The sequence below is a fragment of the Castor canadensis genome, chromosome 3 (assembly GCF_047511655.1).
Source record: "Castor canadensis chromosome 3, mCasCan1.hap1v2, whole genome shotgun sequence".
Lineage (NCBI taxonomy): Eukaryota > Metazoa > Chordata > Mammalia > Rodentia > Castoridae > Castor > Castor canadensis.
The window spans coordinates 78,125,200-78,139,354 of record NC_133388.1 but is presented as its reverse complement, the minus strand read 5'-3'; the positions used below and the strand labels follow the sequence as shown (position 1 = coordinate 78,139,354).

Here is a 14,155-nt window from a genome sequence, read left to right as displayed (position 1 = left end):
AGTAGCGTGTAAAGTGTGGAGTATGAAATTTCCCTAGATGTGGCACAATTTATAATTTAAATATTGTTTTTATTTACTAGATTTATATCAACTTGCCAGCTCACTTTGCCAAAACCACTTGAATGTTTCAATCCAAGTCCACTCAAATAGCAAAACTAAGTATATGGGACACTTTTTATGTCTTATAAAAAATGTGCAAGGCTAGCTGAAAGCTGTTGGCTCACTCCTGTAACCCTAACTATTTTGGGAGGCTGAAATTGGAAGGATCACAGTTCAAGGCCAGCTAGGGGAAATGATTTGTGAGCCCCCATCTGCAAAACAACCTGAGTGAAATAGACTGGAGGTGTGGTTCTAGAGTAACTGAGTTCAAACCACAGTTCCCCCAACACACACACAAAAAAGTGCAAAGCAAAAACAGAAAGGAAGACTAATGGAACAGAATAGAATACCTAGACATAAATCTGTGCAGCTACAGCAATCTGAATTTGACAAAGGAACCCAAAACATATAATGGACAAAAGACAGCCTCTTCAACAAATGGTGTTGGGAAAACTGGATGTCTGAATGTAGAAGATTGAAACTAGATCCATGTCTTTCACCACATACAAATATCAATTCGAAGTGGATCAAAGACCTTAATGTGAAGTCTAAAATTTGAAACTACTGCAGGAAAGAATAAGGAAAAAACTGGAACATATAAACATAGACAATGACTTCCTGAGTAGTACTCTACTAGCTTAGCAATGAAAAGATTTACAAATGGGACTACATGAAATTAAAAAGTTTCTGCAGAGCAAAGGGAATGTCACCATGAAGAAGCAGTCCACAGAATGGGAGAAAATCTTTGTCAGCTATACATCTGACAAGGGATTAATAACCAGAATACACAGGGAGCTCAAAAAACTAAACTCTCAAAGAAACAATGATTCAATGAAGAAATGGGCAAATGAACTAAGTAGAAAATTTTCAAAGGAAAAGTCCAAATGGCCCAAAAACACATGGAAAAATGTTCAGCATCTCTGGACATAGAGGAAATTCAAAGCAAAAGCACATTAAGATTCCTCCTCACTTATTCTTGATGGAATGGCTACCATCAAGAATACCACCACCAACAAATTTTGGTGAGGACATTGGAAAAAGGAACCCTCATACACTGCTGGTTGGAATGTATATTAGTAGAACCACTGTGGAAAATGGTATGGAAGCTTCTTAAAAAACTAAAAATAGAATTACCATAGGATCTAGCAATACCACTCTTGGGTATATAGCTGAAGGAATGTAAGTCAAGATACAATAAAGACACTTGCATACCCATGTTCATTGCAGCATTATTCACATCGAAATAGCCTAGATGCCCTACAACAGATGAATGGATTAATGAAATGTGATATACATATGTGTGTGTCTATATATGTATATATGTATACATGTATATATGTATCTCTGTATATCTACAAATGCATATAGTATACATATACACACAGGAATATCATTCAAGAGAATGTAATTTTGTCATCTGCAGGTACTTGGATGGAACTGGAGAACATCATGTATGTCAGGTTCAGAAAGACAAAGGTCACATGTTTTCTCTCATATGTCGAAGATAGAGCTAAATGAAAATATAAGTATTATCATATATATGTGTGTATATATGTGTATACAAATATATATTCATGTATACCCAGAACAGATTTCCAAAAGTAGGACTGCTGGAGGAGACTAAGGGAGGAGGGAAAGGAGAAAAGAATGATATCGAATAGTATTAAAATACATTACATCTGTGTAGGAACAAGACACAACACCAACACGTACTGCAAACTATTGAACAACACAGGTTAGGGGAAAAGGGTAAGGAAAAATAATAGAGGGGTTAGACTGATTAAGGTACAACATACTTACAGGTAAAATACCAAGGCACAACTCCACTGAACAATGAACAGACAAACAATAAAGGACAAGAATGTAAGATAAGTCATGTTAAAGGGAGGTTACTAGTTGGAGGCAGAGAGTAATTGAAGAAGGTAAAGGAAGAAAATATGGCCGGTGTAATTTATGAATATGGAACATTGACATCTGTCTAAATCATTTTAAGAAGGAGGAGGGAAAACAGGGAGTATAGTGGAAGGGATGAACTAAACTGGGGTACATTGTACATGGAAATGTGACAACAAAACCCTTTGTACAATTGTATACTGATAAAAATGTTTTATAAAAGAGAAAACATGCAAGGATATTTTGGCAGGCTGTATGGTACTGTGGCTGTATGTTGTGATATTCTGCATGCTATGACATGCAGGGCAGAATGTCAATGATTGACACGATATGGATATGTGTATATGTATAAGTACTTGTGTGATTTCGTTTCATCCATCCTAACCTACATATAATTCTGAAAGGAGGTGCCTACCGCCATTTATATAATACTCTTTTTCCATTTCTGTAGTTGCCACTCACAGTCTAGGCCAACAGAAACTGTCATCTTTGGTAAGTCTTTCTGTATTTCTATAAATACAGTAACATAGATTTTTGAAAAACGTAAAAATATTCACTTGAAAGGCTGCTTGCAGCTGGAGTTCATATTCTATTACAATTTCCATGAAGGGAGAACATGTACAAACCTATTAATAAGGACTATTTTCATTCTGTTATTCAACATTTTATAGTACTTTTATGTGCTAGTCAATGTATTAAATAGTCATATACTGGAAAAATGATATGCAGATATATAAGATAGGGTAGACTCTATCTTAGAGTGAAGGAAATGGGCAAATAAACAAACTACATGTGATACTGCTGTCTTTTGGAAGTATTTGCTGTGGAAAGTCAGAGAAGAGAATATGTTTTTGTCTGACAATTGGATTTCCAGTCACTGAAGTGTTGAAGGAATTAGAGCTCAGAGGAAGCATTATTCACACTAGACAAAGAAGATTGGAAAAGGCTTTCTATATAGATGGGCAGTTTCATTTCAAAAAAGGCACTGAGGGTTAATATGCACAGTATACTTAGTGCTTGACAACCAGGCAGGACATGAAACTGCAGCGGAAAATATATATATTCCACACATTACCTTACCCACCCACCCCAAAGCTGTCTATCATATGTGTAGACAAAATCATTTTTGTAAAATCTCAGTGATTGCTGAATTTTTCTATTTTAGGCTCTTACCTTTAAATAAATGACACGATTAACATATTTAGGGGAAAGCACATCAATTAATTAATAGCTGTAAGGAATTAGGATATTTTATAAGAACAAAATGCTAGAGAGAAAGCAGCTTTACAGAGCAGTTAAATAGAACATTTTGATAACCACCATTCACTTGGACTCAATAGGTAGAAACTTACGGGATTTGATACGAGTAGTGCAAATGGAGCATGAAGGCCCCAGTGGATATATAGAATTGGAGATGCTTTTACTTTCCATTTGATGAAATTGAATTTCACAAAATGGACTCTCTATCTTTTTAATTCAATGATCTTCAGCAAGTAGGAGGGTGATACCCTATAATTTATGAAGATAGTTTTTAATTTTTTTTATTAACTCTCAACTTTAGCATCTACTTTCTTTCTTTCTTTTCCCAGTGATCTTGCTGCTGGTAATCCTTATAAGGAAAGCCATCTTTCATTTTCATCTTTCTTTGCACAGCTGTTGCTTACTACTCTGAGCATTCATTGAGTCATTTCCTGCTGTTAAATGTCTATATGTAGTCAGGATTGTCACCTATGTATGTGATATAAAACTGTCCTCTCTCTTTTTAAACCAAGATAGCGTTTGTACCAGCCTCTAATCTTATGTACCACTTTCTCCCCTTTCAGAGCCAAGCTGGCAATTCTCATCTTGAATAGCTTTAAAATTGCTCATAGCAATCAATGACAACTGAGGCATCACTAAAGAATTTCTTTTATCTCCAAGCTCCAATTTAGATCTGTCATTAAGCTTGAGTAAGCTTGAACTGTCAGAACATTTTCCCTCATCACATGCTCTGAGCACAAAAAAGTCAACTTCAAAATCAAATTTGTTCTCTCTCTTACTAGACTTTTTAATGGTTTCATGTGAACAATAAACTTTGCTGAAATAGTACAGTCAATCTTTAGTAACTCAGATAGCTATACCTTTAAACAATAGTGAGCTGCTGCCAAAACCCAGGTATGACGTATGAAAGCCATCACACACGTGCAGTTGTAAAGGGAAGCATCATGGCTTTGGGGTCAGAGTCTTGAGAGTGAGTGAAGAGATGTGGGGTTCCTTTTTCCCCTTTGAGATGAAAGATTGTGTTTTTTTTAAATTCACTTTTTCACATGTGCATACATTGTTTGGGTCATTTCTCCCCCCATTCCCTGCTCCCTCCCTTTCCCCCCCAACCCTCTCGCTTCTAGGCAGAATCTGTTTTGCCTTTATCTCTAATTTTGTTGAAGAGAAAATACAAGCTATAATAAGGGAGACAAAGCGTTTTTGCTAGTTGAGATAAGGATAGTTATACAGAGAGATTCCCAGTACTCCTTCCATGTACAAATGTGTTACATCCCAAGTTGATTCATCTCTAACTATCCTTTACACTGGTTCCTGATCCCCTTCTCATATTGACCTCTGTCACTTTAAGGTTCCTGTATTAGTTCCTCTGCAGTGGGGACATCAAATACTTTTGGGTTTCTTAGCTATCCCCCTACCTCCCATGTGTGCTTTCCCTTCAGCATGTGACCCAAGTCCAACAACATTGCTGCATTTGCCCTACATCTAAAGTCCGCATATGAAGGAGAACATATGATTTTTGGTCTTGTGTTATCTTTGGCAACTCCTTCTTCTCTTGGCCTTAGTTTCCCTGTCTAACTTGAATCAGTTTAAAGAATTGAGTTCTTACATCCCACCCATTTCCAACATTTGACTTCCATTTTGTGGTATTATTTTTCAAGAAATAGATTAGAAATAGTTACCATAAGGAACTGGAAGTCACAAATTAATTAAGAAGCCTGTAATCCAAGCCTAATTGCAAATATGCCTGTCTTTCCTCTACTGGACCAAAATGATGCTTTCTTTTGGCCCTGTTGATGAACAGTAAATGTATTTTAAAGATCACAGTTTCTGTCTTGGACATGTTTTTCCACTGACGGATCCTTCAGCCTCACCCACATATTTAAATGTACTTTGATCTTTCTTTATTTTGCAAATTTCCTTTTTAAACAGTCTGTATGCTTATTAGAGGTGCCAGACTGAGACTAAAAACCACAGAAATCTGGCAGAGATACACATGCAAAGTATTCAGCAGCTCAAATATTTACAGAGTCTTTGTTCAAAATGAGTGATTGCTGTTTATGTTTATTTTATTTTATTGTATTTGCATTTACTTACATGTGTATACATTATTTGGTTCACCTCCTCCTACCCACCACCTGCCACCAGGTTGAAACTCTTCCGCCTTCTTGTTCTCTGATTTTGTAGAAGAAAAAACATAAAAAGAAAATAAAATCCTTGGCATTTTTTCTAGTTTGAGGTAAAGATAGCTATACAGGGAGATTCCTTGTGTTGCTTCCACGCACATGTGTATTACACCCCACATTGGTTCATCTCTACCACAACTCTTCACTGCTTCCTAGTCCCCTTCCCATAGTGGCCTCTGCCAGTTTAAGATTACTATATAAAATGAGTGATTGCTTTTTATTAACAGTTTCTTCACAAGCTCCAAACTGGCTTGCATTTCTTCTCTTACCCATAAAATATAGAGGAAGGCTTTTCTTAATACTTTCTTATTTTATAACCACTGTAGATTTTAATATTAAATTATTCTTTTCTCGTCTATCTTCCAATTAAGACATGACCATATTGGAACTATAATCCAAGTCATTATTACTATTATGCACTACAGTAAGAAAAGGATTTGCTGATCATTTTAACCCAAAAAGGAAGATCATAACACAACTACTTTTGGCAGAGATCCACTCAAATCAAAGGTGACCTTCCATGACTTTTTTCTTTCTTTTCTACCTCACTGATATAACTCATTGGTAATTCTTATCCTAACTAATTGACAAGTGATAAAGTTTGATATAAATCGTTGCTATCTTGACCACATTTTCTTGCTCTTATTCAAAATTCATTCCATTCCTTAGGGAATCATTTGTTAATGGTTAACACATCTTTTATGCTGTTTTATCATAATGAATAATAGTAATTCAGTAATAAGCATCTCAGATATTAGCAGCATTTCAATAGCAATGCCTTAACCAGGTGGACAAAGGATTTGAGGCACTATAGGGTAAGGAGAGTTAAACATAGATATGTAGTAAATTTCGGTGTTCTATAATGCTTATTTTTTGATGACATAATAAGCATACTTCCTTTGTAAATATGCATCATGTGTACTCTTAGATACATACTAATCTACGTATGATTTTTAGGCCTGTAAGGCAGTGTTAATCTCAGAAATTATTTGGTAGCAGAGGGAAAGCACCAAATACTTGATTTCATCTCTAACATTTGTATACAGATGTAGATATTATCCTAAACATCTTTCACATCTATATTATACTATTTTATCCTTGTAAGTCAATATTATGCTTTTCATAGCATAAGATTCTAGCACCTATTTTATATATTTCAAAATATATGCCAAGTTGTAATTTCTTAATACTTAATACTACTTTATGATTATTTTTTCTATATTACTACTTGACACAATGAAAGTAAACTAAAATATATACTTGCTTTGTTTTATATGCAAAATAATTTAGTTCATTTTGTCAGTCTAAATTTCAGCAGCTGTCACATGCAGCTTTGTTATATATCACTAATAACAGAGGAAAATAAGAAAAAAGTTCTGTTGCATTGTGGAATGACACTGAACACAACAAATTTAGGAATATGAAAACTCTATGTATTTTAGAATAAGGGAAACATGACAATAGTATTACATTGAGGAGCCAAAAACTTTTGCTAAATCAAATATTTGAATTGTTTGATTTCACTAAATCTTTTAATTTCATAAAATATTTACAGTAACATTAGGAAAAACTTACATTACCTTTTTAGGGTTTCTTGATAAATTAGACACATTTGTGAAGTAGAACTGGAAAAATCTTTGAATCAACATTAATAATATGAAATAGGGACATTTAAAACTGCCTTGTTGCTATTTGAAGAGGGCTGGAACTCCTTGAAACTGGATTCTGTTTGGGGAATATTTTCAAATTCAATTTGTGATTAAACTTGGTTTATACTGAGGCAAGCATATAAATATACATGTAAATATTCCAGTTAGGATTTTTTCCCATTGGGTTTCTCCTACATCATATGTGATTATATATTCACTCTGATAACTTCTTTGTGAGATGCTTGAGGTTTTAGTTTTAGTATTAGTAATGGCTTCCAATAAATGATCCTGCTGCTCCAGTTTATCTGCATATTGATATGTAGCTCCCAAGCTAGGTACAAGAGAAGTTCAGTGATGAAGAACAGATCTTTGTAGAGAGAATCAAAATATGGGGAAAATAATTTTATCTATGGTAAATTTCTGAATTCATGTTACTCTAAAATTGAATTCTCCATCTCAATAAAATTTGATTTTTATATTAGCACACTAGTTTGAGTAACAGCAGAAAACTCAGATAAAAATTAAAAAATAATAAAGTTTCAGATCTAAAATTCTCTTTGAGATTAACAGGTGAGGAAGATGCTAGGATATATGCTCCTATTTGGTGGAAGCACTTAGTTTGGGAGACATTTCTACTAGATTGGCTATGATCTGCAAGTATCTAGTGATAGTGAAATCTCTTACAAGCATGGGTTTTCACATACATTGAACTAAAATGATTTGGAGGTAGAAAAACTATCCCCACTACTGAGCAATATGAATACTTACAGGAAGCGAGTTGTTGGATAAAGAACTTTACCCCATGGGTGATATAGGTATGATCAAACAAAGTTTCCCATTTCTATCTATACAAGCATATTTTAAAGGAGTGGACTGTCAAGGAAAAGGAAGCTTTAGTAAATATTATTTATAGTTTTTGTGTAGAAAAAGAATATATTACCATTTCAGGTATATAAATAATCTGAGTTAGAAAGATCCAGATTCTTTCTTGCATTGGGCATTGACTTCTGGCTTCTGTAAAATATTAATATTACTGTATATATAATTTGTTTTTGATAATCATTGTTAAGGGCACACAATAGCAATATTGCAGTATAATAATCTCTATTATTCATAGCACAATTAAATACATTTTAATTTATAAAATTATTTAAGTAGATCCCTTTCAAAGATTTAAATTACTTTTAGCCTACACTTATCTACAAATGCTTATATTTTATGAGTTTTAAGGTCTACTTAAAACTTTATGAATTATACAATGCTTTGATTTCATTCAAGCTGCCTCTTTGTGCTTTGATTCTTAAGGCTCAGCAAATAATGACCAAGAAGAGTATGAAATAATCCCCTTAACTCTGTTGGCTTTTCTTCCCTACACTGACCAACTGTTTGTTAAGTTTGTGAGGCAATACTCTTTTCTTTCTAAGTTGCCTCAATTTTTTCTCCCTTTGGCATCCTTCTTACATAATTTTATTATTTATTCATTCTCTCATTCGCTTCTTCATTTTTTGAATAAATGTATATTGATGATGTGACAAGTGTCTGTGCTCCACTTCAGCGACAGTGAGATGAACAAGGCTGGTGTATTCTGCTCTCCTGGAATTATTCTTTTGTGAATAGAATGACATCTGAATTACTAAACTTCACAGTATGTGAAAGATGGCCTGATAAAGGGTCATCCTATGCTGTGGAAGCACCTAACCAAAGTCGAGGGATTTGGGGAAGCTTTATTCCCTGTTCATGTCCCCAAATTATTTGATCCTCAATTTCTATTTGGTTAGGACAATCCTAGCATTATTGGTTAAAACATTTTATCTTTATTTGTTTCATATGGTTACCCCAGATTTATTATGTTAAAACAACAGAAACGTGCTCTGTTTTTGGAAGCCAAAGTTCAAAGTGGGTTTCATTATGCTGAAATTAAGATTCTAGCAAGGCTTACTTCCTGAGGAGGCTTTAGGGGAAAATACTCTTGCTTGCCTTTTCTGGCTTCTAGAGATCTTTCGATCTTTCTTCCATCTGCAAAGTCAGCAGCAGCATCACATCACCGGTCCTCAGCAAATTTCCTCTTCCTCCTTTACACGAGGACACTGGTGATTACATTTAGGGTCCATCTGATAATGGAAGGTAATCTCTCTATCTCAAAATCCTTAATTTTATCACATCTATAACGTTCTTTTTGTCATACAAGAATATTCCTAGGTTCCAGAAATCAGAATGTAAATACTTCAGGTGGGGCATTATTCAGCTTACTAGGCTGGTTCATCAAAAAATTAGTATTCATAAATATTTCTTGAATATATGAGAAGTTTCATAAATTATGCACACTTAATAGAAATTTTTGAAAAGAGTTCATTTTTTTGAAATAGTTTATCTTTTTGATTTTAGTACTATACCTTTTGTGCTTTTTATATTTTTAAATATTGTAAACATTTTTGTATGTAACTCAAGAAAGCTGGCTTACATTCATGTAAGTACTGAAGATGTAGTGAGATTATGTGAATAGGAACAGACCTCTGAAATTTCTTCCTGTTTCATACAGCAGTTGCAGCCTACCTTGACTATCTCAAATGGAGTCCCATGTGCACAGATATCATTTCATGAAAGAAAAAGTATAACTACTCCTTTGACTCTGAAATGCTTATGTTCTCAGCTCTCTGGAGAAAAAAAACTATATTTAATGCACATCATAAGAACTTCCTTGATCTAACTAAATACTGGGATGGCTGTTCCTTAGTTTTTCCTTAGTTTTTTCCTGGACTCTTCCTCTTAGATTGTGGGTATGGAGAAAATTGCTATTACAATAGAAAAAGGAATCCACCATCCACAAAAAAATTTTAGGAGAGTGTTTCAAGCAAAAAGTGATATTTTCATGTGTTTACCTGGGCCCAGCTATCTATTCTTCTACTTCCTAATGGAAGCTCTACCTTTTAGTACAGAAACTTACTTATGCTGATTCCATTTGACTATTGATCTATTTTTCCCCTTACTCCTAGAGGAGGAATGGAAGAGTTGGTTGGGAAAGTCTTAAAGCGTTTCAAAAGATAACAAATATGGTTAAAATGGTGAACACCCAGGGAGAAAGTAGAATATAAAACACTAAAGCCAAAACTACATGGAGCAACTCAAAGTTTGTGAGTAGCAGTTGATATTTTAGAAAATCAGAGAGTGCAGACAATGCTGAAGAAAGGAAGATAAGTGAGCAAATAATTTTTTTGTGCCCATCACATTTCAGAAAATCTAGTAGGTACTGTCTCTTTAACAGCTGTGAAGTCTCCTTCGTATAGAAAGAACTGAAGCTGAAAATTGTTAACTGATTTTCCAAGGTAATTCACGCAGTGAATTTGTGAGTGGCAAAGTTGTATTTTAAGTCTAGTTTGTATGAATCCAATATCCATTGCCTTTTTATACTCTTCTCCCTCTCTGGGGTGTGTGAGTTTGGTGCTTCATCATAGAATCACATGGAGGAGACTAGGAAGAAGTCTTTAAATGTCAAGTCATTTTCCTCTGAAGGATTTTGCCACAGCTGTGGAAATATGGTTTTAGGGCATACAATATAATTCCAAGCAGACCCAAGGAAAATACAGCTTGACTCTGCTCTTTTTTCTTTCCCTGCTGAGTCCCTAATAGAAAATGAATGTCGATTGATTTTCTCTTAATATTCATGGTGTTTTCTTTCCATACTACTATCTCATGTAAATGATGTTTCTTTCAAATTTGGGGTAGATTTTAAAAGGGTTAGTTCCAATAGGGTTTGTACTTCTAACTAACACAACCTCTGAGTAGGGAAATGTTACATTAGTTTGCTTGGTGCCAAGATGTGATCAGCTATTAATGAGTGGTCTGTAGATTTTGTTTTTATCAGAAAGGGTGATTCTCTCATTCACTCCTTGAAAATTACAAAAGCTCTTCTGATTTAATTTGCATGTGAAGATTTTTCCATTATGACTTGTATTCAATTTAGCAAACTAAAATGCAAAGTAAATCTGTTCATTTAATCTGTTGCCTAAGCCAGTATCTCTGCAGCAAAAGATATCCCACCTCAGTGTGTGCATGTGTATGAGAACGATTGTTTAACTATAGAACTTATTAATATAAATCAACGTCTACAATGAGAGCCTCTTCTATTTCTGCAATTCATATTTATAGAAATAGAAAAGTAATGGAATTTTAAAAAGTTCCAATAGGTTTGAGCTTCTGGATTTATCCCAAGAGTATAGACAGGATTGAAAAATTTCAAAGTGTTTTGTAGTGGGGTGTTGATAAAGTATTTCCATGTTTGCTGAGTGTCTCTGAGCTGGTGAATTTATATTAACAAAGGTAGAAGCCAAGAATAGTTATAATATGTTTAATTAATCCTAAGCTTATTTAATGCCATGGTTCAGATGAACTCTAGATAGGGAGACATAATACATATAGCTCATTAAAAAATAATTTGGACTTCTCTAATCTATATTTGCATACAGTTCAGTTTTTTTCCTGAAGGTATTAATTATTCTATAATGTTATTGTTGAAAAATGGATGCCCATGAAAAAATGACAATTAGAAGAATGCCGGCTAAAATAATTCAATTTTACATAACATACCATGACTATTATGCCATGAGATTTCTTTGTCTTGAGGAAATACTATTTAAAAAGTGTTTTTTGATTTTTAAAAAATGTATAAAAAATTTCTTGGTTAAGTGTGGTTAAAAAATACAGCACATAAAATTAAACTATTTGTCTCTGTTTATATAAATTAGAAAGTTACTGCTAGAGTCTTTGTGCTTCCACAGGGAACAGGTTATTTTTGCTTTGATCATATTTTAGAAGTCATTTTCTTAAGGATAGTATGTGTTATTTTGAGAAAATGTATGCAGAGAATTAAAAGAATCTGATTAACTGTTATTTGATGTAATCTCATATGACACACTTCTTGAATTTTATGGTGAATTGCTAACAGTGAACAATTCTAGAAATCAACATTCTAGCAAAGAAGCTATAATAGCATCCTAAATAAGAAACAGCAACTTGAGCTGAATGTACTACCAGAACTTTTTCATTCAATTTTATGTTTTCTCTATCTACCCCATATGTACATGTCAGGTCCATTTTGTATAAAAACAGGTCAATGGTTCTATACAATCAATATCTTTGATATTTATAAGCAAATAAGAGTAAAAAGTGAGTAAAGATCTCAAAAATTAGAAGCATGAAAGCCAATATTCAACTTTCATCCCTGTGTACTGGGCACTGTCCTATGTGCATAATCTGTCTACCTGATTTCATCTGATGAAGGTTATATTTTGATACTATTTCTATCAACCAGGATGAGAATGGCAGACTGAACAAGCAGTGGCATGATTCAAATATCTATCTACCATTGACACTGCTGGGGTTTCCCAGATTCTACATCTTAATTCATCTCTTGTTTTTTAAAAAGAGATTATTCTTGTAAATCAACCAAACTGAACTAAGCTTACAAACAACAAGTAGCATTTTTTTTGCATTTTCCTCAATTTCTTACTGTGGGATCTACAACTCCTCTTAGCTTTTCTTGATAATTTTGAGACCTCTCTACAACTTTAAATTTTTTTCCTTTTTGCATCCTTGTTACAACATATTTTCAATGTAATATAGGCAGCCAATATAATCAGTGTGCACACAGTCCTTCAAAGGAACTCTAAGAGTATTCCCATTGCTATGGTCTTTTGATGATTATCACTGGTACTGAGTTATAACCATATTCTACTCAACTAAAGCTGCTCTAACTTGGCAAAACTACAGATGTTGTTGAGTTTACTCTATGTGGCCATTATGCTTTGTGTTTAAGAAAAGAGAAACCATTTCTTCCACATTGGTGGGGGGCTGCAATACATGTGCTCCAGCCATAATGGACTGACCATTTCATGGTCTCAAGGGAGACCAGGCTTCCATGACTGTCATGGAAAGCTTGATCAAAACAGGTCTCATTTTTTTCTTGAAATCAATTACCCTGAGACACAAATGAGAAGCCATGAGTCTGGGCTGAAGAATTATGCACCTGTTCCTGACTCCTCCTCCTTCTAAATTGACATCATCCTCAAATTGAGGAGACTTCATTTTCAAGGATAAAGCATTTAAGTATTTTCTAAGAGTGGATCAGTGAAATAAATTCCTTGTGGGCTCAACCCACCCAGGAAAGTTTGAATCTTTGAGCACAGTTTATGACTAAGCTAAACCCAAGTTTCTCCTTTCTCTCTTAGTTCATGTGTTATAAAGCTGATTTACTGGACCAGATCTAATAGTTTTATGCTGGTTCCTTTTAGCTAGCATTATTGTTTTCAGGAAATGAAAGCAGGTCATGTAGAAAACAGAGTATTTTATACAATTTCTTCTGTGCCTGTTATTTCAGAGACATTTCACTTTAGCTTAGGACACGTCTGTCAGTTTTAGATTGGGTAGAGTATCCCTAGCAGATCATATGATGGAGCAGGGGTTTGCTGCCTGAGAGTTAATACTGTACCATGGCATAAGAAAATGGCTGGATTGAGTGGTAAGGAAGAGGTACAAAGAAAATGTCTAAGGTCAAAGCTATGCGTACTTAATGCCTTGAAGACAGGGAGTAAAGAGCTAGGGATACCATTCTGACTAATTTGAGGCTTCCGAAACAAGCAGGGAGGTTGTTGTCTGTAAAGCTCAGATAAGCAACTAATCAATATGGCAAAGGATAGCTTATTAATAGTAACAGATAGGATTTCTGCCGGACAGTGACACATGTGAGACTGTCAATAGTGATGAATATGAGCCAATGCATGTTGAGCACAGAGGGAGTCTTCCGATGTGGTCTCCTTAGCAACAATCGAAAGGAGGCCCTTTATCTAGTATACTGAAAGCTGTTTTTTTGTTTGTTTGTTTATTTCCCTGAACACAAACTTGTCTGCTGAAAGTGTAAGTGTTGCAGGAATCTTTTTTAAAGTAAATTTTATGCATTCTTTGGAGAGAGACAAATTAACCTCAGGTGAAGCACAAGCATTGTCCAAACACAGAGATCAAATTTAATCAAATAATAATGAAAACAGTATTCACCAAATGGGGCTTTTTTAAGGTGGT

The 14,155-nt window shown here is 34.4% G+C and overlaps 1 long non-coding RNA gene across 2 annotated transcripts in view; it reads left to right on the top strand.

Moving 5' to 3' along the window:
- Positions 1-14,155, top strand: part of LOC141421295 (uncharacterized) — a 271,813-nt gene that overhangs the window by 163,167 nt on the left and 94,491 nt on the right. Inside the window, exon 4 of one of the 2 annotated variants that reach the window (XR_012445903.1) lies at positions 2,444-2,484. The exons of the other annotated variant lie outside the window; for it this stretch is intronic. This is a non-coding gene — a long non-coding RNA (uncharacterized lncRNA). The remainder of the gene's footprint in view (positions 1-2,443; positions 2,485-14,155) is intronic. 2 annotated transcript variants of the gene reach the window in all.